Source organism: Miniopterus schreibersii (assembly GCF_964146895.1).
Source record: "Miniopterus schreibersii genome assembly, chromosome: 7".
In the NCBI taxonomy this organism is placed as follows: Eukaryota; Metazoa; Chordata; class Mammalia; order Chiroptera; family Miniopteridae; genus Miniopterus; species Miniopterus schreibersii.
The window spans coordinates 18438806-18466382 of record NC_138108.1 but is presented as its reverse complement, the minus strand read 5'-3'; the positions used below and the strand labels follow the sequence as shown (position 1 = coordinate 18466382).

The following is a 27577-nucleotide window of genomic DNA, read 5'->3' as shown; positions in this document are numbered from 1 at the left end:
AACAATAGATACCAATAGCTTCACAAACATCAGAACTATTAATAAGTATGTTTTACATGAACCTTACATCTTTCATTCCCTGGAATTCTACAGGTGCTCATATTTTATCTCTTTTGGTTTTTGGAAATACTTGGCACTCTCAGTGGGCAAATTTGCCAGGGTTGAAAATAGTGGGAGTTGGAAAACCGTGGAATACAGTCAAAAAGAAAGGGAAACCCTCATTGGAAAGTATGTGCAGACTGGGAACATGCCAGGGGAGGGCTGTCTCATTCGGTGCCCTTTGTGCAACGTGTGTATTATTGGGGATGGACAAGTGTTGGCTAATAATAAAAATTATTTGAAGTTGGAGAATGTTAATCACTCCCACTGGAATTTAGCCAGAATACTTGTGTTATTTCACATGGTTCTGACTCAAACGATATTATCTACTGGTTTGTAAACCTCTCTCTGCTTAATCAATAATAGCGAAATGTTATTTTTGCTTATAGATCTCTAATAATGGTAGTAATAACAGCAGAAAACGTTGCCAAAAGAGAATTATTTTGCATTGCATAGCTTCTTGTACCATTTGAATTTTTGCTTTTTTAAAAATCATTCTTCAATTTAAAATATGCTGACTGTTTAACATGTATTAGGCAGGGTGCTAAATAATTCATTTATGTTAGCTCATTTAATCCTTACAACAATCAGATAAAACTGGCACCATAATGACTTGCCTGAAGTTACTTATTCAGTCATTGGAAAGCATAGAAATCAAAATTTTCTCCTGAGTCATAATTTATTATTCAACAAGCTAGATAACACTAAATCATTTTTTAAAAATATATCTTTATTGATTTCAGAGAGAAGAAGGGAGAGGGAAAGAAATAGAAACATCAATGACGAGAGAGTCATTGATCGGCTGCCGCCTGCACGCCCCCCACTGGGGGTCCAGCTGGCCACCTGGGCACGTGCACTGACCGGGAATCAAACCTCCACCTCCTGGATCATAGGTCTATGCTCAACCACTGAGCCACGCCGGCCAGGCAACATTAAATTATTTTTAAGATGCATTTGTAAGCACCCAGAACATTGTCAAACATTCTAGTCTATTAGTTTACTCATATACCTTCCATCCATCCATCTATCCAAAAAACACCAATTTCTGAGTCGAAGACACTACTGCTATATTAAACATGTTTCTACAAAGCCAAGTTCATGAAATTCAACTTAAATTATTGTCCATGGTGTGTTTATTAATTGGTGAAAATGCAGACGATGATGCTAACTAACCATCCCATCTAGTAAGTGAGTGACATTCCAAAAGTTTTAAAGTGTTGGTTTTGGATTCTGTCATCAGGGAATAGTTACAGCATTTTTAATCTTACTAAACTTGTGTTGATTATACATGTATTATTCTGTTGAGACACTTGAGAGTTTAATGCTATAGGAATGAATAGACAGTAGTCTTAGTATACTCTTCAATATCTTGATAATCAAGCCAGGAACAGTCTTGATTAGATGCCTTCAATTAAGCTGTGAGACAAATGGATGAATTAATGACAACTGAGATTAACTCTTTAAACTTAAGCAACTGGCATTGAATCCTTGAATACAGCTTACCTTATGAGAGCTGTATCTAAGGTTGACCATGCCCTGTTAAATGCAGCATGAGTCAGGACCTTGGCTCTGCCTTTAATAGCTGTGCCACCTTGGACAAGTCAACTAACAGCTCCAGGTCCTCTTTCCTCATCTGTAAAATGGAGTAACAAATAGTTATCTACCTCATAGTGTTGTATTGAGGGGTAAATGAATCTATACGGTAAAAGGCTTAGAGCCTTGTCTAGCACCTGGTAGGTCTATACAGGTCTTGGTTGTTATTATCTACTATGGTTTATTCTGTTTTTCTGTTTTCCCAATCTTGTATATTTCCTTTTGTATATTATTGTATTTTTGTGTGTTAATCTTCACCTGTGGATATTTTTTCCATCGACTTTTAGAGAGAGTGGAAGGGAGGGAGGGGGAGAGAGAGAGAAACATCGATGTGAGGGAGACACATCAGTTGGTTGCCTTCCACACTCCCCCTGACCAGGCCCATGGATTGAACCTGCAACCCAGGTATGCGCCCTTGACCTGGAATCAAACCCGAGACCCTTGGGTTGGTGGGCTGACACCCTAACCACTGAGCCAAACCGGCCAGGGCTCCTTTTGTATATTACTTTAATAATGAAAAAAAAATTTACATTTTTTTAGATGTACTTTGTGTCTGAGCACACTCTCAGCTGTCACCAGCTATCTCTAGCATTTAGATCCCAGCTAAATCTGATGCCAAAGCAGGGATCAGTTCACTTGCCCTGGATCGAAGTGCAAACACCTGACATCAACCACCAGCCAAGAGCGTGCAGTGTTGGCACAGGATAGACACCTGTGAGCCAACACGAAGCCCTCACAGGTATTTTCACGCCAGCTCCTTACATGTCCTCGAGTATTTCTGATTAGTTCTCATCAAATCAAACACCTCTAGACAAGAAACCAAGACACTCACCAGAGGATTAACATAGTGAGTCATTTGTACAAGTTCATAATGAGAGTGTCTTACTCACGTTAGAAGCAGAGTAATTCAACTCTAATCTTCAGTCTTCTCCCTTCCTCCGTGGTGGTGGAGATTACAGAAACTCAAAGCCTGTGTCTTTTCCCTCGGAGTAATGAATGTACTAATCTTTCCCATATTGAGCAGTGGCTCCTGGCTGCACATTATAGTCACCTTGGGAACTTTAAGAAACGCTGGTGCTTGGGACCTGTTAAATCAGAATCTGGGGGTTTGGGCCCCAGACATTGTTTTTTCGTTTCGTTTGTTAGTTTGCTTTTGGTGCCGTTTTGTTTTTAACTGTCCTGGTGATGCTGATATTCAGCTAGTGCTGAGAACCACTGACATAGATTGTTTTATTGCCTCAGAATAGCCCCAAACTCGGGCCTGGCTGAATCTTCTGCAAAAAGGGTTAATCACACCAATATATAATATGGAATACCTCAGGAGAAGGTGTTAGAAAAATGCATTCTAGTCTAATTGCATAGAAGTCTGGGCTGCAGAAAAAATTTTGTAGCAACAGAATTGTGGTACAGTGATGCTTAAGTTAACAACGACAACCACAATAACAGCAACTGATGTGTGTGAAGCATTTCCAATAATGCACATACTGTGCTAAGCATGTTACACATATAACCTCTTTTACCCCCAAGAATCCTGTAAGGTTGATGTGATTATCCCCATTTTATAGATGAATAAACTGAGGTTCAGACAAATTAAATAACTTGTTACCCAAGGTTACACACCTTCCGACTTGGGTTTTCCTGACTCCAAAACCTATGTTGTCATTGATTGCAAGTCTCATTGTAGTTCCAGCAAGTAGAGAGTCCTGAGAACCACCAGATAATAAATCTGAAGATAAACAACTTAGCATCCCTTTCCTGGGGTCCAGGGCAAATCTTCAATTCTAGTGTCTGTGGGGGATAATGTGTGGAAAAACTACAGGCTCTGGATTCATCTGGAATTCGGTAAGTCTAGAGCCAACTTATTCTTTGGGATTTGCAGACCAGGCATGAGGTAGGACGCTCCTTAGATTAGATTTCAGAACCTTCCTGGTATCTTGGCAGAGGAAGTTTCAGTTCAGTGAATATTGACACTGTACATGCCATGAGCCAAGCGCTGGTGCCAAGGGTGCAAACATGATGAGGCATGGACTTACAGGGCAGGGCATCGTGGAGGTGCAGAGGAGGCACCTAGCCCAGCCTCTTGGCTCAGGGAGGACCCTGGCTGTGTTTCAAAGACTGAATATGAGTAGGTGATCTATCAGTCAGGGTTTAGTATAGGAAACAGAAACCACTCTAGGTATTTTAAGCAGAGAAAGATTTAATACTGAGGATCAAGCAGGTGCTTACAAAATTGTTGGACTAGCTGGAGGCACAAAAGTCATGAAGCTATCCCTGGACTCTTGAGTTCAAGGGCCCACTATAGGAGCTATGTTCCAGAAGCCAGGCTGCTGCTGCCGCCTCTGTTCTTCATACCTATGAAACTGGTCATCAGACGCCGAGACAGGACACGGGGTCCAACAACATTAAATGCCTATTAACATTACTTCCCTAATCTGGCTTGCCAGTAACAATAACAACAGAATGGTGCCTCCTCCTTGCAAATCTTACAGGAGTGCACCTGGTTGACCAAATGTATTTCAGATTCAGACCATAGCTGCAAGGGAGTCTGAGAAATGTGGTTTTGAGGTTTCCGGTCTCTCCAACTAGATTACTAGGAGGATAGAACTGAGGCCTGGAGAGGCAATCCTCCATATCCGCTACATGTGAAAAAACAGTGAGGACTTCCTATACAGAGGAATAAGTACAAGTAAAGGGCAGAAGTCCATGAGAGAGCACAGTACAAGTGACAGACAGCTGGCCATGACTAGGCTATCAGGGAGTAGCAGAAGCATTGAATCAACGTTTTTACCGGAAAGTATACTCTGTCTAATCAATGTTTTTTTAGTTTTTGGGGGGATTGTGTCTTTTTTAAAAAAATTTATCTTTATTGTTGAAAGTATTACAAATGTCCCCCCTTTTCCCCCACTGATCCTCTCCACCCTGTACCCCTCCCTCCAAGCCTTCACCTCACTATTGTCTGTGTCCTTGGGTTATGCGTATATGCATATAAATTCTTATGTTAATCTCTCCCCACCCACCCACTCATTCCTGTCTTCCCTCTGAGATTTGTCAGTCTCTTTCATGTTTCTATGTCTCTGGATCTATTTTGTCCATCTGTTTATTTTGTTCATTAGATTCCACATATGAGTAAGATCATGTGACACTTGTCTTTCTCTAACTGGCTTATTTCGCTTAGCATAATACTCTCCATGCTGTCTCAAAGGGTAAGGATCCTTTGTTTTTACAGCTGCATAGTATTCCATTGTGTAAATGTCTGAGAAGATGCTTGATATGATTTCAATTTTTTTGAACTTGGAGAGACTTGTTTTGTGTCCTAACATGTGGTATATCTTTGACAATGTCCCATGTGTACTTGAGGACAATGCCTATTCTGCAGCCTTGGAGTGGAATCTTCTGTAAATGTCAATTAAATCCATCTAATCCAGTGTATCATTTAGAGTCACTGTTTCCTTGTTGATTTTTTGTCTGGAAGATTTATCCAGTAATGTCAGTGGGGTGTTCAAGTCCCCTACTATAACTGTATTGCTGTCAATCTCTCTTTTAAAGTCCTCTAGAAGTTGTGGGGTTTTTTTCCAGCCTGTGTGAGTCTTTGTTCTGAGGTGGGTCTCTTGTAGACAGCAGCCCCTTCAACATTTCCTGCAATGCTAGTTTTGTGGTGATAAACTCCTTTAGCCCTTTTTTGTCTGATAAGCTCTTTATTTCACCATCTATTTTGAATGATAGCCTTGCTGGATAGAGTAGTCTTGGTTTCAGATCCTTGTTTTGAATTACCTTGAATACTTTATTCCATTCCCTTCTGGCCTGTAGAGTTTCTGATGAGAAATCAGCTGACAGCCTTATGTGAGTTCCTTTGTAGGTAACAGCTTGCTTTACTCTTGCTGCCTTTAAGGTCCTCTCTTTGTCTTGAATTTTTGGCGTTTTAATTATGATGTGTCTGGGTATGGACCTCTTTGGGTTCTTCTTGCTTGGGACTCTCTGTGCTTCCTGAACTTGTGTGACTCTTTTCTTCACCAGGTTAGGGAAGTTTTCTGCCATTATTTCTTCAAACAGATTCTCTAACCCTTGCTTACTTTCTACATCTTCTGGCACTCCTATGATGTGAATATTGTTACATTTCGTGTTGTCTCACAGCTCCCTTAAACTGTTCTCCTGTTTTTTAATTGTTTTTTCTTTTTGGATCTCTGATTGAGTGATTTTTTTTTCTACCCTCTCTTTTAATTCACTGAGCCGATCCTCAGCTTCCCCTAATCTGCTGGGTTTTTTTATTTCTACTGTCATTCTTAATTTCCTTCATAGTTTCTATATGCTTTTTCATGTTGTGCATCCTTATGATCAGTATTCTAAACTCTGTATCTGATAGATTGCTTATCTCCATTTCATTTAGCTCTTCTGGAGAATTCTTTTGTTCTTTCACTTAGGGCTTTTTGGTTGGTTTGTTTCCCCATTTTTGCTGCTTATTTGTATTTGTTTCTATTATATTAGGTAGATCTGCTAGAACTCTCAGTCTTTTGAATGGTCTCTGGTTCAGGCCAATGTCAGACACTGTTTATGACTGGCCTTGAGTACCCTGTTTGAAGTTTTCCACACTCCACAGCTTGTGGTTTCCTCTGCTGGGGCTGTGTGTGTTTGGACAGGACCAAGATGTGCACTAAGGTCTGCTTTTCCAGGCCTTGGGTCCAGAAGCAAATCAGGCAGACTCAAAGCACCCAGAGGCTGTTATTTAGTCTCTTAATGAGCCTCAGGCTTTAGAAACTCCACAGGGTGGAGTGTCTGATTGTTATCAGTCTCTTAAGGAGCCTCAGGCTGTAGAAACCACACAGGGTGGGCCAGAGGTTTTCCAGCAGGGTGGGGCAATTGCTTTCCCCCCCAGGCAAAAATTGCTTGGAAGGTAAATGTCTGCCTGAGAAAATACGTTCTGTCATATGGAGGAATGACTCAGCACCAGAGTCCAGATGGGTACTTTCTGAGATCTATTCTCCCAGCCATCCCCTCCCCCCCCCGGATTCTCCTCGCACAGCTCTGATCCACTCTGTCTCCACTGGAGTCCAAGATGAGTGGCTGCATACTAATCTTTGTGTGTTGGCCCTTTAAGAGGGTGCCTGCATTTCCAGCCATCTCTCCCTGGCAGACAGAAACCCTGCTGCTTTTCATAGCCAGATGTTAGGTGGGCACATTTCTTTGTTCTGGTGCTCTGGGCTGGGGAGCCCAGCTTGGGGTTTAGGCCCTAGAGTTCTCAATGGGACCCCCAACAGCTGAGATCTCCCTCTGGACTTCAGCTGCTGCCTGTGGGAGCCCAGTCAGCCCTCTTGCTCCTCCCCACTTCCTGCCAGTCTCTATGCAGTCTCTGCTTTAGATCTTTGGTTATGAGGGTGCTCCCCAGCTGGTCTTCAGTTGCAGTTGATTATTCAGGGTGGTTTTTCTGTATTTTAGTTGTAATTACAGTTTGGTCCTGGGAGAATGTCAATGTAGTTTCTACTCAAACTGACGCCATCTTGAATCTCGTAATCAATGTATTTTTTAATTAACTCGATTCAAACTACACTCCACATATCACACTTTTTCATTTATACAGTATTGGATTTATTCAACTAATAAATCTACTAAGGCAGAAGGAGAAAGGAAATGAGCAAAAAACACCAAAGTTAAGAGACAAAAGTGCTAGGTGATATTTATCTACAAAGAAAACAGAATACTAACCTTCTCCAAGCTTAATGTTATGAATACTGTTCATTACCTACCCAAGAGTCATCTCCCCTTTCTCCTTCCTAACAGAACTCAAGTTTTTTGTTTTGTTTGGGAATCTACTATTTTCTGTATAGCCATGTGCTTCAGGAGAGGCAGGAGCTATAGTCTAAGTCCCAAGGAGTAACACATGACTGCTCCCTATGATCACATTGCTCCCCTTCTTAACAGTATCTAGGTTACACATGTGCATGGGACACAGTTCTGGCCAATAAGAGGGTGGGCCAATGTGAGGTAAGTGTGTCAGGGGCTGATGGGAAAGATTTTACTCAAAAGGAAAAACAGTGGTCTTCCCTATTAGGTATTATTTTGTCTGCATGTGATGCCTACCACGTGCCATCTTGCAACCATAAAAGACCTAAGCTGACACTGAGAAAGGATGGCAAGAGGCTGCCTGATCTGCCTGCCTCCAGACTTCTTGTTGTATGATATAATACATTGCTTATTGAGAAGCCAATTGAATCAGTGTTTTCTGTCACATCGTAACTACTATGTGCAATCTGTACACTTAGGGTGAGGATATGCCCACTTGAACTTAGCTAATGGAAGTCTCTGGAGGAGATTTAAGGACAAACATGTATTCCCCCTTTTTCACCAGAAATATTGTTATTCATCCTTCAGAATCATTCAAGACCCAGTTAAATATCACTTCTGTCAAGCTGTTATTTGTTACTGCCTGTATACTCCCACAGCCCTTCTGCCACTCCTCTATCACAGCATTTTACTCAGCCCCTCTTTCAGCAAATATTTATTGAGTACCTGTTGTGGGCTTGGTAGTATTTTAGGCACAAGGAACTAGACACAGAGAGATTCCAATCTAGTGAGAAGACAGAAAATAAATGAAAAAATTTAAATGTGTTGACTCTTATTAAAGGGAAAAAATTCTTATGAGAGCATTTAAAAGAGGGGAAAATAACTACTTCAAAATTTATTTTATTGTCATATGATTTTCTGTTCATGTGTCATTGTGTTTTTCTCCCCACTAGATTGTGTGTTCATGCAATCTCACATCCCCCACCCCTTCCCTGGGAGACTGTATTTTCCAAAGATGGTTGCAAATGCTTCTCGCATCCCATGTGTTCTGCCACATGACCTTGCCATACCCCTTGGGGGAGAGAAGGTAGAAGGTCCTACGTCCCCTCCCTTTAAATCTCGGTGAGCTTGTGGTGCTTTTGACCAATAAAATATGTTGGAAGTGACGCTATGGGACTTCCACAGAGAGGTCACAAAAGACAAGGCAGCTTCCATCTGGTTCTCTTGCAACACTTGTTTTCTTGAAATGCTTCTTCCTGTGATACTCCTTGGAACCTACATGTAGATACTCCGGTTGATAGTCCCAGCAGAGTGAGCCTTCAAGTCATCCCAGACTAGGTGTCTGACATATGAGTATAAAAGCTTCCAGGTGATTCCAGTCCCTGGCCTCAAGTCACCCCCAGATATTCAAGTCTTCCCAGCTGAAGCTCCAGGCATCAGGAAGCAGAAACAAGCCATCCCTGCTGTGCCCTCTCCAAACTGCTGATCCACAGCATCCATGAGCACAACGTAATGCCTGGTGATTTACACCATTAGTTTAGAGTGGTTCGTTACATGGTAGTGATGACTGGAATATCCCAAATCTGCCTTCCTGTGAAATCTGAGATGACCAAGCAGAGATTTTTTTTTCCTTTTTACCTGACCCAGTTGGTGATCAACTTAAGCACTGAAGCTTGAGAACTTTCATCCATCCTACTTTTATCCCATCGAGTTCTCGCTGTTGATGATATGCATGTGAAATGTCTAATCTTTTAAAACACAAATCTTCACCATTGATCTTAATATCCTGCTGCAGTGAGTTCCCCAGGTCAATTGTGTGTAGTGGGGAAAAAAAGTACTTCCTTTCATCCATTTTAAACATGGTTCCTTTTTATCTCATCTTGTCCTCTTGTCCTTCCCCAAGTAAAATGATTTCCATTTTGTGGGTACCTAGACACAGAGAACTGAGTTGAGACAATAATCTTTCTGTGAGCTGGTCACCCAGAAGCCTTCTCGTGCTGGGACACAGAGCAGTGGGTTTTAGCTGGAGACTTACAGGTGATGAAGCACGGCATTCTAATTAGTCGTAAGTTTAGTTCCAAGCTTGGAAAAAATAGTTTCTAAATTCTGCAAGAGGCAATGAGTGTCTTCTTGTGATGCTGATACATGGAGCACAGTGTAGTGGAAAGAACACTGGCAAGTTCACGGATTCAAGTCTTATCTTGTGAGCCTGCTGTGTACCGTTGGGCATAACACTTAAACTTTCTGGACTTCGTTTTCCTCAACTGTAGAATGAGAAATTCAACCAGACGGTCCTGTGGTACCCATTTGCCTTTAACATTTTGTGAATTCTGTGTAATTGCCAGTTATTTTGAAACTTCTACTACATGAATTTATGGGAAGAAACAACTTGTATCTAAAGAGTGCCTTTAGCTCTAAAGGGGGGGCTGGAGAGAAAACACTCCCCCTAAAAAATGTTCTCTAATTTTTAGAAAACAAATGTTATCTTTCCCCCCAAACAGAGTCCACATTAGGCTTTAATTACCAAAAATATATTCCTGCTGTAAATAACTGTTAACTCACATTTCTTGCAACCTGAGTCCTTTTTGTTTGGGGGTGCATTCCCAGAGCTCCATTCGGTCTTGCTTTCTATCAATTCTCAAAGCTGCATTGCTGAACACTGGTGCTGGGACAGTTTCATACCGAGATGAGACTGAATGGGTGGGGTGACAGCTTCTGCTGCAGGGCCACCTTGGGGAGGAAAAAGAATATTGTCACAGAGAGTAATGCAGTAGGAACTATTCAAAGTGAATCTCAACCTGAAATGTCTTCCTAACCCCTTTTCTCCATGCAGAAGGAAAAAGCAGTCATTATTTGGGGCTTAGGGAGAGCATTCAGTCTCTGTCAGCCTGGGCTCATTTCACTTGTTTTCTGGTCTGCTAAATATTTCCCCAACAGATGTGATTCTTAGAACTTTGTGGACTCAAACTCATTTTTTTCAGCTCTGCATCTTATTTTCTCCTGCTGAATTTTCACTTTCCAATCCCAAGTGGGAGAAATGCCTCTCATGTCTGATTTTAAAATTCAATACAGAAGCACCATTATTGAAAGGCTGCTATGTATCAGGGGGACAGGTTGCTTTTCACTGGTGGATTGACAAACTCTATCAATAGCAACAAGTAGCGCAACAGGGCCTGTTCAACAGAACTTATTTGCAAGGTTAAAAAACAACCACCACCCTTGAGGTCCATATACTTCATGGAAGGTATAAAATCTTAGACAAAATTTCAGGCAAGTAGGGGAATAAGAGCAGTGAAATTAATAAAAGAGTATGTCTAATGCCTAGAAGAGCTTTTGAAAATAAGTATTCTAAAGAAAACGCCTCCCCCACCTTTCTTAATAACATGTCATAGACAATCCTGCACATCTTTCTAATAGTAAATGAGAATGTTTTGATGTCTTTGTTAAGGCTTTCAAGGAAACCTTGAAAACATCACAGCAACATTTATAAGAAATAATATGCTCAGTTATACCAGTGGGAAAACTGAAGCTCATGTAGGACAAATTACTTAGTTATTATTTAGGATAAATTGTTAAAACAGATGAAAACAAATCTCCAGTGTGGTTTGTTTCTCAGAGCGGTGCTACGCTCCCTGGGCTGCCTGCCTGGGCTCAGGGACCCCTTGGTTGTCGCTACAGAGGGGAGCCCAGTGCAGCAAACACCACGTCTGTTCCCCTCCATCACTCCTACTCGCGCTCTGGCTGGGGGATCACTTTGCTGCATCATTGCCTGTGCCCAAAGGGACTCTGCAGGGACAGGTTACTGTTTAAGTGTGTCATGAACCGGTCAAACAGTGGGCTGCACTTTTTTTATTCTTAGACTTTGTCCTTTAGAACAGTCTTAGGTTTTCAGAAAAGTGAGCAGATAGCACAGAGTCCCCATTGATCCCTTCGTCCTCCCACTCAGTTTCCCCTGTTATGAACATCTCACATCGGTGTGGTACGTTTGTTGCAATGGATGAACTGATATAAATGTTATTATTAACGAAAGTCCAAAGTTTACGTTAGGATTCACTCTTTGTGTTGTACAGTCCTACAGGTTTTGACAGATATTGCCGTGCATCCGCGTTGCCGTATCACACAGAATAGCTTCCTGCCCTAAAAACCTCCTGGGCTTCACCAAATCATCCGTTCCCCACCCCCGCCCCCACCCCTGGCAATCCCTGATCTTTTTATTCTGCAATTGTGCCTTTTCCAGAATGTTACATAGTCAGAATCATATAACTCGTGGCCTCTCAGACTGGCTTCTTTCACTTAGCAATATGCAATTCAGGTTCCTTCATGTCTTTTTGTGGCTTGGTACCACATTTTTTTCTTTTTTAATATAATTTATTTTTTAGTATAATTTTAGGTTTATAGCAAAAATGAGCAGGAAGTACAGAGTCCCCACACCCCCCCGCCCCCCCTGCACAGCTTTCCCCAACCACAATGGCACATTGGCTACATCCTTGATGACCTATGATGTACAGCATGTTTTCATACACTATTTGCCATCTGTGTATCTTCATTGGGGAGGTGTCTGTTCAGATCTTTTGACCATTTTTTAAGTGAGTTGGGTTTTTTATTGCTGTTATAAGAGCTCTCTGTATATTTGGATGTGTCTTTTATCGGATATGTGTTTTACAAATCTTTTCTCCAAGTTTTATTCTCTAACATTGTCTTTCACAGAGCAGACATTTCTAATTTTAATGAAGTCCAACTTACCAATTTTTCTTTCATGCATCATGCTTTTGGTATTGTATCTAAAAGGGTGTTTAAACATCTGGGAAGCAAGACTTGAAGAGATCATTGGACTCCAGAAAGAAGTTTGAAAAATCCTGGGGAGATGCCCTGAGTGGTACTTTTAGCATTTGAAGGTGACTGCTGGCTCTGTGTCAGCCCAAACCATCGGCACCAAATATCTGCAGACGTTTCCTGCCTCTCTATCAGTTCCCTTGGCATTGCTTCCACCTTTGTGAGAAGGAAAGATTTAGATTTACTTTTTGGATATATCATTGCTTCTTAATCCTTGATGATATATTAAATAAGTGATTTTTTTAAGGCTAGCAAAGTATTCAAGTCTTTCTAACAAAATTATGCAACCAATCCAGTCTTTCTAACACAGAAGCAGAGATGAACAACTCTGGTTTATTTTTTAAAGATAGTAAATTATATACGTTTTTAAAAAGTTCTTTGACACTAACATAAGAAACTTCGAATTGGCAATGGCATTTGTAAGGAAGAATAAAAGAAAAACAAGTTATAACTGTTTGTGGACATGGAGATGATCCCAATTTCCCAGGTACCCTTTTCAACTAGGGACCCAGTTTTTTTATACCAAGCAACTCTGGTGATTTTCACTTACAGGAGTTACCTTCTTGACCTCATGCTGCCTTGGCTGGCTTGTTTGTAACTATATCACAGAACATCTGACAGCCCATCATGTGCTCACGTTATTTTTTAATCTACCTCAATGTGGGCTCCTTTAAGGCAAGACTTAATGGTTTCCATGACCCAGCCCAGAATCTTCTATGCAGCAAATCTCACTAAGTGCTGTTGAGTTCATTTGTTAAATCTTTATCCCATAATATTTACTGAGTGCTCAAGAGAAGTATGTTTCTGAGGAGCCACATTTATGAAAAGAATATAGGGAAATGAAGAATGTTCAGGGAAGCCATCCAAAATTCCTCAAATTTTGAAATGTGGGACAAAGGAGGAAAAAAGAAAGAGCATATTAATGATGCTCAACTGTATGAAGGAGTTACACTGCGCAGGACTGTTCTTCATTTCCCCAAAGATTAAGAGAAGAAGGAAATGTAGGTAAAATAAAGATCTGGGAAGCATATAAGGAAGAATTTTTTTGACTTTAGGAATCTTGGTGGAGGTAAGCAGAAGGCAGGGACAAAAGAAACTGGTTTTCTCTGAAAGGGTGCAAAGCTAGGTTGACTTAATGAAGGCCCACCAAAGGGAACACCCAGATGCTGAAGATGGGGTAGCCACATGGTGGCCAGTTTTCCATCCACATACTCTTGGGTCAAATTAATGTGCAGTGAGCAAGTCATTGATTGCAAGAGAAACTCAAATCAGTGCCTCTTCCTTCCTTAGTGGTTTGGTGCAAGAGAGTGGTAGGTGCAATAGTGGTGAAAATGTCACAACACTGCCTAGCCTCTCTGCTGGAAATCAGAGGCAAGGACAAAAGGCTTTTTTGCAGGGGTCTCTTGAAAATTTGCAACATCTTATAATAATAGCTCACGTCTGGAGCCCCTGATATGTGGGAAGGGATATATGGGACCCAATGAGAAGCCGGTGTGAGCCCCAGTTAACAGTTGAGGAAGTAGCAGCTCTGTGAGGCTACCTACATGACTAGCCAGGTTTCTCAGCCGATGAGTGAGAGACCCAAACACTGATCCCAGATTTCTATCCAGGTCCCGAGCTCTTGCCCCCACTATCTTGCCCAGGAGCCTTTGGACTTGAGCCCTGCCTAAACAAATCCTAGGTCAACCCCACTGACTCCTGGCTTTCTACAATTGGCTTGAATGGCAATTCCAAGATCTGGGCTCACAGTGGCCAGAAGAACCTCGGCAGCTGCTCCCAATCTTGGCTGCACATGAAAATCACCTGGGAAGCTTTTCAAAAATGTTGACACCAGGGTCCCGCCCCTGAAGATTTTGATTGAATTGATTTTCAGTGCAACTTCAGCATAGACATTTGCGTTTAACTTTTTACTGAAGTATACTATGCATGTAGAAACGTGCTCATGATGTAAATATACATTGCAATGAATTTTTACAAACCAAAGGTACCTGTGTAACCACCACCCAGCTCAAGAATTAGAAATCACGAGCAGCCCAGAGGCACGCATCAGGCTCCCTTCCAGTCTCGCCTCCTCCCCCGCCCCCCCCCCCCCACCGTCCCCCCACTACCCAGACTTCTGACAGCATAGACAGTTGGGGCATAGAGATTTTTAAAGCTCCCCAATGATTCCAATGTGCAGCTACCATTGACAGCAATTGTTTCACTGGTTGAAGGTATAATGAACTGAACCAGATGCGTAGAGATATAAGTAAACCAACACGAAAGCAAAGAAGAAACCCAAGCTACGCTTTCACATTAGCTAGCCAACAAGGATTAAAAAATAATAATAAAAAGGTGGTTGTTTTTTAAAACAAGATCTTTCATTTATTAACAACTTTTCTCAGCACTCACCTCTCAGAGAAAACCTGCCATCCTCAGAATTGCCAAAATCACATTTGCAGATAATAATGATGAATAAACATATGGAATGCTTTCTAGGCACCCAGTCTCTGTTTAAATGCTTCACTCATTGTCTCATTCAATCCTCACAACACCCAATGATAACAGGTTCTCTTATTTCCCCATTTTACAGGTGAGAAACCTAGGCATAAAGAGATGAGGTAACTTGCCCAAGGGCACGCAGTTTGTACCTGGCAAAGCTCACCTTGCAGATTGAGATTCTTCTTGCTGTATCTCTGTTGTGCTTTGTATTTTAAATACCTATGCCAGCCAACCTCTGCTATGAAATACCTGAACAAAGATTAATGCCACCCTGATTTCCCTCGTTCCTCAGTGGGATGAGCTGGGAAAGTAGCAGAGAAAAAGTAGAGAATTACCTGTGTGAGATGGAGTGGACCTTGATGACCATGCAGTTTTACTTCTTTCTTTTATAGATGAGAAAATGAGCCAAGAAAGAAAATTTTGGATGCCTTACTTAACAAGCTGATTGAAGAAAATTAGAGAAAGTCCAAACCTGGGGGTGGTAAGGTCTTCACTTGGCAGGAAGGGGCTTTGGCCTATGACCTCCAAACCTCAGATGTACAAGTCTGTGGCCTTTCTTAGTACAACTTGCGGCCAGTGGTGTTACTATTATTACTTAATTTAACCTTCATAGCATATTCACATGTGAATGTGGTTATTCGTATAATTATAAAAGTCTCTGCAAGTACAGTGAGCTTCTAATCTAAAGCAGATAGAGAACTGACGGTCACGAAGTTATCTGAGTTGGAAACGGGGTCCTCTCGGGTTTCCCTGAGTTCGTTCAGTTGTTTGGATTTCATGTCATATGTGATCAGCCTTCTAGCATATTTATTCTGGCAATGGAAGGGGTAGGGTGTGAGAGAAATCTCTTGGAGAAGCCTTCATTGAAAACTTGGTGTAAGTCTTATTTCTTAAGCACTTTCAGAGAGCAAAGCGAATCTCAGAAAATGTGAGGCTTATTGCTGTTCCATTTCCCCCCCAAGATTATTTTGGAGTTTCTTGTTATTGTTCATTCCCCCCCCCCGTTTTTAGATCCCCCCCAGCTGATATCTATCTGCTTTCAGGCCCCCACGTCCTTTTACTTACTTCGTTCAGTCGCCCTGGCCTTTTGCTATGAAACTCCCTTCGAGCCAGAGTGTTGGGTCTTTTGCTCTCTAATTTTTTTCAGAGCAATTTTCCCAATATAAATTATACCCTCAATTACTTTTCTCTCCCTAGAGCAGTGAATCACATTCTAAGAAGCCGTTAGGGTGGGGGCAGCTGGATTCGGAGCCCGGAGGTTTGAGCCAGTGCCGGCTTGTCACCCTCCCTCTGTTTACCCTGCCAGGCAGCCAGAGCGCAGCCTTGTGCTGAAGTCACCAGCGAGGGGAGGCCCTCCGCGCTCCGGCTCACTTCAGCCTGTGCTCGGGTACCTGGGCTTTAAGCACCGCCCGTGCTCGGAGGCAAGAAGACAAATTAGCTGAATCTAAGAAGGCTTGACGTGTGAACACCGGGTAGACTGCACAAGTGCCCCAGGTCTCATCCCTCCCTGCGTTGCTACCCTCTGCCATGTGACTCTGCAGTTCTTTCTGTCTAGAGATGATCCACCGATTCTGACTGGGACGTCTGCAGATGTGATACAAGCAGAGGTTTGGAAGCATGCTTGCATCACTGGACTTCTCTTGCATCTCTACGGTTTTCATGAGAAGAGCACGCCTGGGCTGGCCCACGGTCCCAGGATGGGAACAAGAGATATGTAAGGCAGAGCTGCGCCAAGGAAGCTGCCCCAGCCCAGCCCAGCCCAGCCTAGAACAGAACCAGAGATGCACGAACAAACCCAGCCATGATGGGCAGGCCTGCCCAGCCAACCTTCACGTGAACTGCAGGGCCAGGAGCTGGAGTAGGAAGCGATGGTTGCTTTAAGCCTCTGAATTTTGAGGTGGTTCGCTCCCCAGCAACTGTGTTGAGGTCATGCCCTCTGAGAGTATTATGATTATATGAGCAACTAGAAACATAAGCACTTTGCAAATGTCAAATTGTGATGAGTGAGCATAGGGAATGGACTGCTGAACAAGCTCTGGACCTGGAACCTGAAGACCTGAGTTCAAATCCACTCATGCCCCTAATTACTCTCTAAATTTGGGCAGATAATTTCAAATTTCTGGGTCTTATCATAAAATTACAGAGCTGACTTACAAACTCAAAACCATGAGAGCTTGAGAGGATGTTGGAAAGTTAATATGAGTCCTAGAACTTCATTGGTAGAGAGTTAAGAAAGAGATGGGAGAGAAGTCAGAGGATATTTTATTTGGGTATAAATGAAATGTGATACCCATAAAAGGGACAGAAGCATGGAGTGGGGAATTGCATGATTTTGAAGAATATGTTTGATTGAAAGCTGAGAGGTAGACTTGGAGGCCAGATATAAAGTCTCATTTCTTCAGAGACCTGAAAGTGTGGGATCCATGGGCAAGTAAGGGAGGGATAAAACCTCGAAGATGGATTACAGGAGACACCTCCCTGACATCCCTCCACTTGGAGTGAAGCAAAGCTGGAGACAATTACGAAGTGTTCGGTCAGATGGAGAGCAAATAGTTCAGACTGGCCGTTCAGTGCACCTGTCTGACCTCCCTCTTGGCTACCTTTAACTTTTCTTGGTTGTGTATTGCCTGGCCTTGGACAAGTCACCTATCCTGTGGACAAGTGGATGCAATATGATTCATCTCTTCATTACGTATTGGTTACACGCTGCATTCCAGGAACTATCTGGATACTGGGGCTGAAACAGTATGCAGACCTGGTTCCTCAGCTGGCTACCAACTGAGGTAGATGAATTTTTCATACCTGTGTACTCATGTCAAAACATATACTACTAGATTCTTTTTCAGAGGGGAAAATTATAGCTCAGGGAGGTTAAGAGGTTTGTCCAAAGTCGCACAGCTTATAAGAGAGTGATGAAAAATTATACCTTTTGACCCTTAAAATCTGTCTCGTTTCTACTGAACTATGCTGTGTCTTCTTGTTAGCTGTTTGTTTACATTTACAGAAATGTTATTTTTATACATTTTTTGGAGTGCATTCCTGTACATAGAGTTAGGTGCTTGAGTTTCTTTTGTTCCAGGGAGAAGCTGTGTGATTTATAAGTCAAAGGATCAAGTTCTCGGTTTCTAGGACTTTGGAAGTTGGTTTTTCTATTGAATGGGGACTGAGCTTAAATGTACAAAAATAAGGGAATGCTTTGACCAACATGGTTCTTCTGTTCAGTGGAATACTTTGAAAACATTAAATATAATGACTATCGAACTTTACAGGTGAGAGTGTAAATTGTTATAGCTCCTCAGGGAAGGCAACTTGAAAATACATATTAAAACTACAAATGAACATGCCTTTTGTTCTAACCATTTTAGCTTGAGGAACTTATCCTATGGAAATATTCACAGACGTACAAAATTATTCAGAGCAGCATTTTTTTTCCTGGTAGGGTATTGGCAATAACCCAAATGACCCTCCCTAGGGAACAGTTGAATAAATTATGGCGCCTCCTTAGGATGAAATAGCATGCAACTATGACAAAGCAAGAGAAGAAGCGGGGGGGGGGGGGGGGGGGGGGCTTGAGCATTCACGTGGAGCATTTCCAAGTCCCTGTTAACTGAAGATGGTGTGATAGTGCCCAAGGGAGAAGGCAGATGGGGTCTGGGATTCCGGAAAGAGATCACCATGACCTACTGGATCACAGGTGTCAGGTTCTGCGCATTCTGTGCCAACACTTAACAACTAAGTATTATATGAAGGTGCTCAGGTGCGTTTTGTAGAATGCATAAAATGATACGAGAGAAGGTCCCTCTCGCCTTCTCCAGTCTAGCTGAGGCTGTAAAGAATCCTTATATGCAAAGATCACATCCAAACCATCACATGCACAGGGGGTGAACGTGGAAACAACCTGATGCTGGGATGAAGGCCAAGTCTGAGCTTGAGGGAACCAGGAGTCTTCGGATGGATTTCACCTGAGGGAGGGAAGGATCTGAATGGGACAGAAGCCTGCGGGAGCCAGGAAGGGCCTGCCGGGCAGGGGCTCTCTTCAGAGGCTGGATTCAGAGTGAGCAAGGTGAGCTGGGGCAAATAGGGCCACTGTGGCTGGAGACGGGAGACGAGCCTATGGAGCAACTCAGCGATAAGGGCAGGGCGGTCGGCTGGAGCAGTGCTGAGGAGGACCTGGGACGCCCAGATAAAGATCTGGAATTTTGTTCAGGTATTTAAACCAGGGGCAACAGGCACAAAACAATGATTTGGGAAGTGTAAGCTGGACAAGGCGTGGAGGCCCAAGCTAGGTCGGTGGCTGGAAAAGTGGAAAAAGAGAAACACACTAAGGCTTTCCTCCCCAGCCTGCCCTGCCTGGACACGACTTCACATTCTCCGGACAAGTCATAATTGCCTTGGGTTTTATTATCGTGGGTTTTACAGGTGTATAACATTGCTGTTGAGCAAGTACATGGGGGCCAAAGACAACCTCGTCCAGGTGTGTCTCTGGCTGTTTGTCTGCAGACTGTTACAGACTGAGAGCTGGCGGGAAACATGCTCCCAGCACATCCAGAGCTGCACGCGGCCTGCTGCTGTGCCCACAGAGAAATCATTAATGCAAATCCACTTCCCGAAAGCAAAGCCGAAGGGGTAAAAGTGGTTCTTAAAAGTTATTTTTCTAGTATCGATCAGAACTTCAATTGATGTTTTCATTTTAAAAGGGAGGTTACTAAAATAATAACAGGCGGGTTATTTTAAACTCATTAAAAAATTAAGTAGATTGGGAGTGCTGTCACGTAGAGAAGTCTGTGCTCTGTTGTTAAGTGGTAAGAGTAAGTCTCCTGACAATAGCATCATGTGCTGCTTCTGCTAAAAGCATTACATGTGTTTTAGGTATGAAGTCGGGGAGGCCACCTTCCAGCTGGGGCACAGAGAGTGGGGGGGAAGGAAGGTGTAGAACGGGAAAGTGATTTTTTGCTTCTGAATGGTTGTAGTATTTTATGAGCAGGTTAATGCTCATAATGAAGAGAGTCTTAAAGGCATTTAATATATTCCAAAAAATAACAGCCCCACAGTGTCTTCCTCAGGCTCAAGCCTATTACAGGAAAATAAGATGAAAATGCTAGCGAGGGAAACAGAGGCAGGGAGGTGATAGTAAAAGTCTTCCTCGATTCCACAAGCTGCTTCTCCAGGCTAAGTCCCCAGTAGAGTCTAGCGTGGTGAAGAGCTTGGACTCGTCTCGTTGGGCAAGTTACTTATGTCGCTGGCTCCAGTTTCCTCAACGGTAACATGAGGATGCTATGGTAAAATGAAATAAGGTACAGAAAACACATCTTCGCACAGGGTGACCAACACCTAGTAGGCCTTCAGTTATTACTGGCTGCTATTATCAGTGTCTGCCTGACATTTCTAAACACCTGCCAATGACCTTGTACTTTTCCTTGACACTTTAATCATTTACCAGCTTGATCCCCTGCTAGTATGTAAGACCCTTAAAAGCAGGTTTGTAACTTCTTTTAATTGTTTTTCTTCTTTGCTGACAAAAATAATACATCCTTACTCCCCTGCGCCCCCCCCCAAAAAAAAGAAAGTCAAAAAATCTGCTTTCATCTCAACCCCTAAAGATAATCTTTGTAGATTGTGGTTTCTATGGATTAGGAGTTGGGGCCACACTGTGGCCCCTTTTTTGTAAAGGGAAGGATGGTAAATATTTTTGGCTTTGCAGCTACATAGTGTCTGTTGCAGCTACTCAGCTTTGTCCTTACAGCAGGGAAGTGGTCATACACATTACCTAAACTAATGGTATGGCCGTGGTCCAGTAACACTTTCTTTACAAAAACAGGCTTTAGCCCATTTTGGCTGCCTCCTGTTCTAGAACAGTACCAGCTGTTTAATAGAAATACAATGTGAACCACATATGTCATTTTATATTTTCTTCTAGACATACTAAAAAAAAAGGTTTTTCAAAAAGTGGAATCAATTGCAATAACATGTTTTATTTAACCTGATATATCCAAAATGTTATTTCAACATATAATCAAAAGAAATAATTATTGAAACATTTTACATTCTTGTTTTCCTACTAAGTCTTCAAAATTTGCTGTGAATTTTATACTTAACGGTATGTCTCAGTTCAGACCAGCCGCATTTCAGGTGTTCAGTAGCCACACATGGCTAGTGGCTACCACCTTGGACAACTTATCTGTAGAAGCTAGAGAGTCTTTGTATGCATATAATTACATACATATTTTAAAAACAAAAGTAATATACATGCTTTTTTTTTTCTTTGCATATTCTTTCTTGGAGATCTTTCCCTATCTTCCCATAAGGATCAAACATTTTCTGGACAGTGACAGTATTCACTGTTTAGATTTATCACAATCTATTGTATCAGCTTCCTATTGGTGGGCATTTGTATTGTTCCTAATTTTGAATTGTTATTTAAAATAGTTCAGGGATTGTCCTTTTACACATAAGTCTTGGCACCTGTGGGAGTATATATTTAGAATAAATTCTTGGGAGTTGGATTGCTGCGTCAAAGGCTGTGATGACATTGAACTTTGTAACAACTCCGGCCAAGCTGGAGCTAGAATTCTATCTTGTTTTTCTTTGCATCTCCAGCATATTTGCTCTCAATAGATAATTGTTAAATGAATGGATAGATAAAAATCTCCCACCATTGAGAGAGAAATATTATGGAATAAAGTGGGGACAGTTAACTGCATGTTAAGGAGACACAAACTGAAACACCCTGGGCTGGTATAAGTGAACACTGTTTGTTTAATATTCAGTTAAGCTCCTCTGGGCTTAGCCCAACCCCAATTTTCATTTCTCTCAGAAGGTCTCTGGGCCTCGGGTCTCGGGCTGTGGCATTTTGTGTTGCACTGGGAAACTGTTCTCGGAGTCTGAAGGCCAGCTGAGCCCCAGGCTCCCCTGTGGTGGGCAGGACAGAGTTTCTAGTTAAGGAAGGAGGGTAGGTGTCGGAGGTCGTTAAAGGGGCTGCCTTCCCCCAGGAGCAGTGGGAAAACCCCTGCTCCCCAGGGATCAGACAAACTCCGGGATTCCCGAGTCCCACCTGGGAGTGTCTCTGATGTGAAACCTGCTGCCCTTTTGGAATGAGAGGAAGCATCTTCCTCTGGGCCCTGCAACCTGTCACCACCACGGCAAAGAAGTTTCCACTCTCCAGTGGCCAAGCACACAGATAGGAAATCTGACTATAAAAACCTGAATTTATCTTAAGGCCTTCCCCATTCCCCTACCTGCTGAGAGTTATCCCCTGGCCTGTCTCTCACACCAGCGGCTCTGGCCACACTCCCAGCCCTGCCTGACACTCCTGCCACCAGCCTCCCTCATTGATCCTTCTCCCGCTCATCCAACCCTCCTGCCAGCTCAGCCCTACAAGCCAGCTTTTCTGCAGCTCTCTGAAAGGCAGGGCCGGGCTTCTTTACCCCCAGAGGTTGCCATAGTGCCTGGCACATAGTTGGCACTTAATAGATGAGTAATAGGACAAAATAATTGCCAGACTTTTTAGTTTGCCCTCTAAACTTCTCTATGGAATAACTCACTGGACAAGCATCGATCGAGTGCCAGTTATATGCCAGGCACTGTGTCAGGTAAACAGAACAGACAGGGTCCCTAAGGTCATGGAGGTCATGATCTCAGATCATTTTCTGACAATATCTACACTTCATGGCTCCCCAAACACTGTGGATCATTCTGTACTTTTATTCACTCAAATATGTATTTGGGCACCTATCATGTGCTAGCATTAGCTAAACACATACTCTCTAATGTAGTCCTCCCAGCAACCCTCCAACAAAGGTAATGCGGGCCCCACTTTACACGTGGGGAAGTAGGATTAAGTAACTCACCAAATCCACATATGCCCAGGAGCGTGGGGCCAGGATGCCAGCTGCAGAGTTCCTGGAATTGCTTTTCTCTGTATCCTGAACCTTAGTTCTCAGCACCTCTCACTGTAACATCTAAATACCTCACTGCTTTACATGCGTTTCTGAATGGAAGCTCCCTGTGGTGCCCAGAAGTGGCTTGTCCAAGCTACCGTGGTTCGTGGTGGGCCAGGACTAGACTCTAAAGAATCTGGGCTTACTTGCCAGGTTACATTGCTTTTTATATTTTGAAATAAAGTAGAAGTCAGCGGTGTTATTGGTCCTTGGGTGCTATAATCCAAGGAGATTCTGCAGCATTCGTAAAGACAGCTTCCCTATTCGGGCCTTTGCCATAAATTCAAGCCCAGAGTCTCCACTTCCTCCCGCTCCTACGCTTCCCCCAGCTGCCAAACCCTCTCCCTCCCAAGGCCATGCCTCCGGGAGCAAGGAAAGAAAAACAGAAGTAAGTCGTTTTGATTAAATAAGAACTAATGGACCCAGGCAAAGTGATTGTAATCAGAGCCACAGACACTCTACTGGCCAGGAGGGGAAATTCTGTGAAATAATAATGCTCACAGTCTCCTCTCTTTTTCTTCCCACTCTGAGCGGTGGACTTTTCTGCCCTGACGATGTTTAAAATCCTGCCAGAGGCAGGAGCACAGAGGGAAAGTATTCCTGCCTATAAACAAGGAAAAGTTTCATGGAAGGGCCTTCGAATTTTGAGCCTCTTATTGGAATTGGCAGCAGGAAAATCCAACGCTCTGGAAAGAATGACCCAGCATTAGGTCACTTGGGCAGCACAGCCATCCACCCTGCACAGGCTCAAAACCGTTGCCTCAGCCTCTTTCCTCCCCAGCTGAAGCCGCAAGGACGGTTCAGGCATTTATTCGATATTCAATGATCCTTACTAGTTACAGGGAATCGAAGAGATGCAGAGTGAGAACACAGTCTCTTCTAGATTACTGGGAATAACACCGGTGCCGGAGCAGCTGTGGGCCGCGTGGATGGTGATCGGTGACTCTCAGGGCCAGGCTGCTCTCTGCCCGGGCCCAGGCTGAAGTCTCACTGGCCAAGCCCCTCTCTACAAATGCTCAAGGGCCCCCCTGTGCCTTCTGTGATCTTTCACATGGTTGGCTCCACTCCCACCAGTGAATTTTTAAAATTTTATTTTTCAATTACAGTTTACATTCCGTACTATTCTGTATTAGTTCAGGTGTACGGCACAGCGGGTAGACAGTCATGTACTTGGCAGAGTGATAGTTCCAGCACCTGCCTGGCCCCACGCAGAGTTATTACCGTGTTATTACCTGTGCTCCCTGTGCTCTACTTCACATGCCCGGGTCGCCTGGAGAATTTAAACAGCATCGTCACGTGAAAGCGGGACCTGGATCCCCTGCCCTGTTGGATCGTGGAGGGAGGAAGAATAGGTGCAGAAGATGGGAAACCGGCCCCAGTAAACTGTGAGCTGGAGACGACTCGGGGGAGCTTTCTGGGTCTAGACTAGTCACTTATTCATTCTTCCCTGGCCACACCCAGAAGGTCACGGTGAGCATCGTGTTTCCCTCATTTACGCTCAGTGATGGGGATGCTGACCATGTTTTCCCACCTCGGAGTCAGGGCAAGAGATCTGCCAATGAGCCGTGCACATTTTTGGTGTGTGTACCTGAAAATATCGGCTCCCACCGTCCTTGTCTCTGTCATCACAGGCACACCTCGGAGACAGTGTGGGTTCTAGGCCAGACCACTACAGTAAAGCCAATTACCGCAATCACACACAGGTTTTGGTTTCCCAGTGCACAAAAAAGTTATGTTTACACTATATTGCCATCTATTAAGTGTGCAATAGCCCCGTGGCTAAAAAACAATGGACACACCTTAATTGAAAAATACCTGATTGCTAAAAAATGCTAACCATCAGCTGAGTCTGTTGGGAAATGGCACTAATAAGGCTTGCTTGACACGGGGTTGCCACAAACCTTCAATTTGTAAAAAACACAGTATCTCTGGAGGGCAATAAAGCGAGGTGTGCCTGTATTGCTCCTCTTTTCCAGATGAAGAAGCTAGGGCCTGAGGGCTTGATTTACCCCAAACAAAGAGCCAGTGTGAGGAGAAGCCTGGGCTGGGCGAGGTCTTCCAAACCACAGCTCACGGCTTCTTCTGCCCTGAAATGCTGCCTCCTGCTCGATCCAGCTTTAATTTTTCCCCAGTTCTCTTTGCCTCCATTTCATCCTGCCAGTGGGTCATGAAGCCTTGAGCAAGAATGCAGAAAACAGTTCGTTTTAGCCCAGCAATTTCACTTCCAGATATTTACCACAGGGAAAACATATGCCCTCAAAAAAGGCTTGGACGTGGAATTTCCCCCCCATCTTTATTTATAAGAATGGAAAACCGAAGCCAGCCCAGGTGTCCATGGACAGATGGCTACACAAACTGGTAAGTCCATGCAATGGAATATTACTCATTAATAAAAAGGAACAAATGACTGACCCATGTGACAACATGGATGAATCTCACAGGTGCTATGCTGAGTGAAACAGGCCAGACGCAAGAATATGTATCCTATGGTTGGGCTTATGTGATGTTCTAGAATAGGCAAAATAGAAACCAGATCAGCATTTGCCTGCGGGATGGGCAGGGTCCGGGGGAAGGGGCGGGAAGGAACGTGGGTGACGGAAATGTTCCGCTTCTTGATGGGGTGGGGTTACCGGGTGTATGCATTTGTTAGAACTGATCAGTCTGTGTGCTTAAGAGCTGTTCCTGTCAGTATTGTAAGTTACTCTAAATTTTAAAAACAGGGAAAAAAAGGTAGTACATGACTGTCGCAACACTCCATATACAGAGGTAATGAAGTGAGCAAAAGTTATTTTCCCACATCAAAATTTCACATCTCTGTGCTAACTGCTATTTGTTATTTTATGCAAATAGCCTCCCAGAGACTCTTCTGGGCACATACTTCCACATAAGTGGGCTCACGCTGCCCACTGGGCTGGAACCTGCCCCCCGATAACACGCAGAGCTAAGGGAAGGCTTTGCATGAGATAAGCAACCAGATCGAAATGGCTATTTTTGAGTGTCAACAATTTCCTATTTTCATGTTAAATATTGTTCTTCTGTGTTAGCCTGCTCAGAAAGATTTCTGGGGATGCCACTAAGAAGCAAAAGAATGTTCTGGTGACATCGTATTTTTCTAAATGGTTTTTCTTTTAAGGGATCCATATCCTCCCACCCACCTCACCCCAGGTTTCCTCTCCTCATTCCTGCCCCTCTCTTCTTGACACCTCAGGTGACGCTGTTCGATCCCCAGCATGCCTTTTCCCCATTTCAACTGTGCAAGACACTTCCATGGGCTTGGGCCCTCCTGAGGTGTGTGGAGAAAGTGCTGGTCTCTCATAGGCTAGATCAGTGGTTCCCCAAGAATGAGGACCCCTTCTTAAGGTCTAAACGCCCCATGGACATTCCCTATGACCCCTGTAATATCTATGGATGAGAAAATGCATGGAAAGGAAAAGCTACTATTGATGAAATGTAATGTCTTTAACTGGATTGGCATTTTACTAACTATGACAGCATCTGCAGCATTAAAGTATTACAAAAATATTACTAACAACTACTATTATCATGTATTATTATATGCCAAATATTTTGCTAATCCTCTACACGCATTGTCCATAATTCACCCACAACCCTACAGGACGGGTGGAGACCTCTATTATCCCTATTGTACAGATGAGGAAACTGAGGCTCAGAGAGAGTAAGTAACTTGCCCAAGCTCACATAGGTGGGAAGAGGTGGCCTGAGACTTCTAAGTCTGACAGGCATAAAGGATTCAATGCCACTCGATCCTGCTTCCCTTATTTACTTACTCTGTGGACAGTGTTTGGCGTGCCTATGAATTCTCTGGCCCCTGGCTTAACCTCAGGGCCCCCTAGGAGTCTGAGACCACCAGGAGTTGAGCCAGGAGTTGAGCTTCAACTTGTTCACTAGCACAGGACCCTCCTAAATCCAGCCTCATGCTTGTGGCATCTTTCAAACCCCCGAGCTCCCGGTGTTTGAGTTTGCCTCTGCCTTGTCCACGTGTCCCCAGAGGCCGAAGGGATTAACAGTTGAGAACCTGTTTGCAGACCATTAGAAACAATAATCACCTTGCCCAGTAACCTGATCTACCTCAAAAGAAGGGTCTTGATTTTAGCAAACAGTTTAAGTGGCCTCTCTGTAAAGTGGAGGGGTGGAGCAGGACCGAGGCAGCTCGCTGAACTGGCGTTTTTTCTGGGAAACTGGAATTTGTGTGGTGATCGAGCCAGGCCCAGTTTCTGGGCCTAGGGGTGCTGAGCTCACACCCTCCTGGCTGTTTCTTCCTCAGGAATTCTGAACCCCCTTCCCGTGTGTGTTTAGATCTGACACACACTCCCAGATGGCTGCTTTCCCTGCCCAGCCGGGGGGAGCAAGCAACTCTCCACTCAGTGTCCAGTGGGCCACGTACCATCATGGAATCTCTATTGTGTGCTCCAGCGCCTGGTCTTCCTTCCTTCTCACCAGGAAGTGTTATTCTATCATGCCCCCACTTCACAGGTGAGAAAGGTAAGGCTTAGACACGGCTGTGTGCAGAAGCTAGGGGTCAGACACAACCATTATTAAAAATTAGATTACATAAATGTATAACTAAATAAAGTATATTAAAAGCAAAGGTAATAAATACTCAAAGCTCATCACTTCCGAATGACTTACCTGCATTTCACTGGTGTCTGTATTTCGGGGTAATTGACGCCCATCAGGCCTGAACGGTGGAAACACTGTTGGCATCAGCTGCCGAGCTTGTCTTCCCAGCTCTCCATTTTTGGCGTCACGTTGGCAGTTTGAAATCCGCCACGGTGGGAGTTTTTACGCCGCAGAAATTGATAAATGTACAAATCAGGGCTTGTGTTTTGTTTTCCCCC

General features: G+C 43.5%; 1 long non-coding RNA gene across 2 annotated transcripts; it reads right to left on the bottom strand.

Moving 5' to 3' along the window:
- Positions 1-817: 817 nt before the first annotated feature.
- On the bottom strand, positions 818-27577 carry LOC308559694. 2 transcript variants are annotated; one of them, XR_013999194.1, is made up of 4 exons: positions 27369-27576; positions 10030-10197; positions 1603-1732; positions 818-1515 (listed from the first exon to the last, which is right to left on the bottom strand). It is a non-coding gene; the product is annotated as an uncharacterized lncRNA (long non-coding RNA). The 2 variants fall into 2 exon arrangements; XR_013999193.1 differs by lacking the exons at positions 818-1515; positions 1603-1732 and adding an exon at positions 8174-9396 and having other exon boundaries at positions 27369-27577.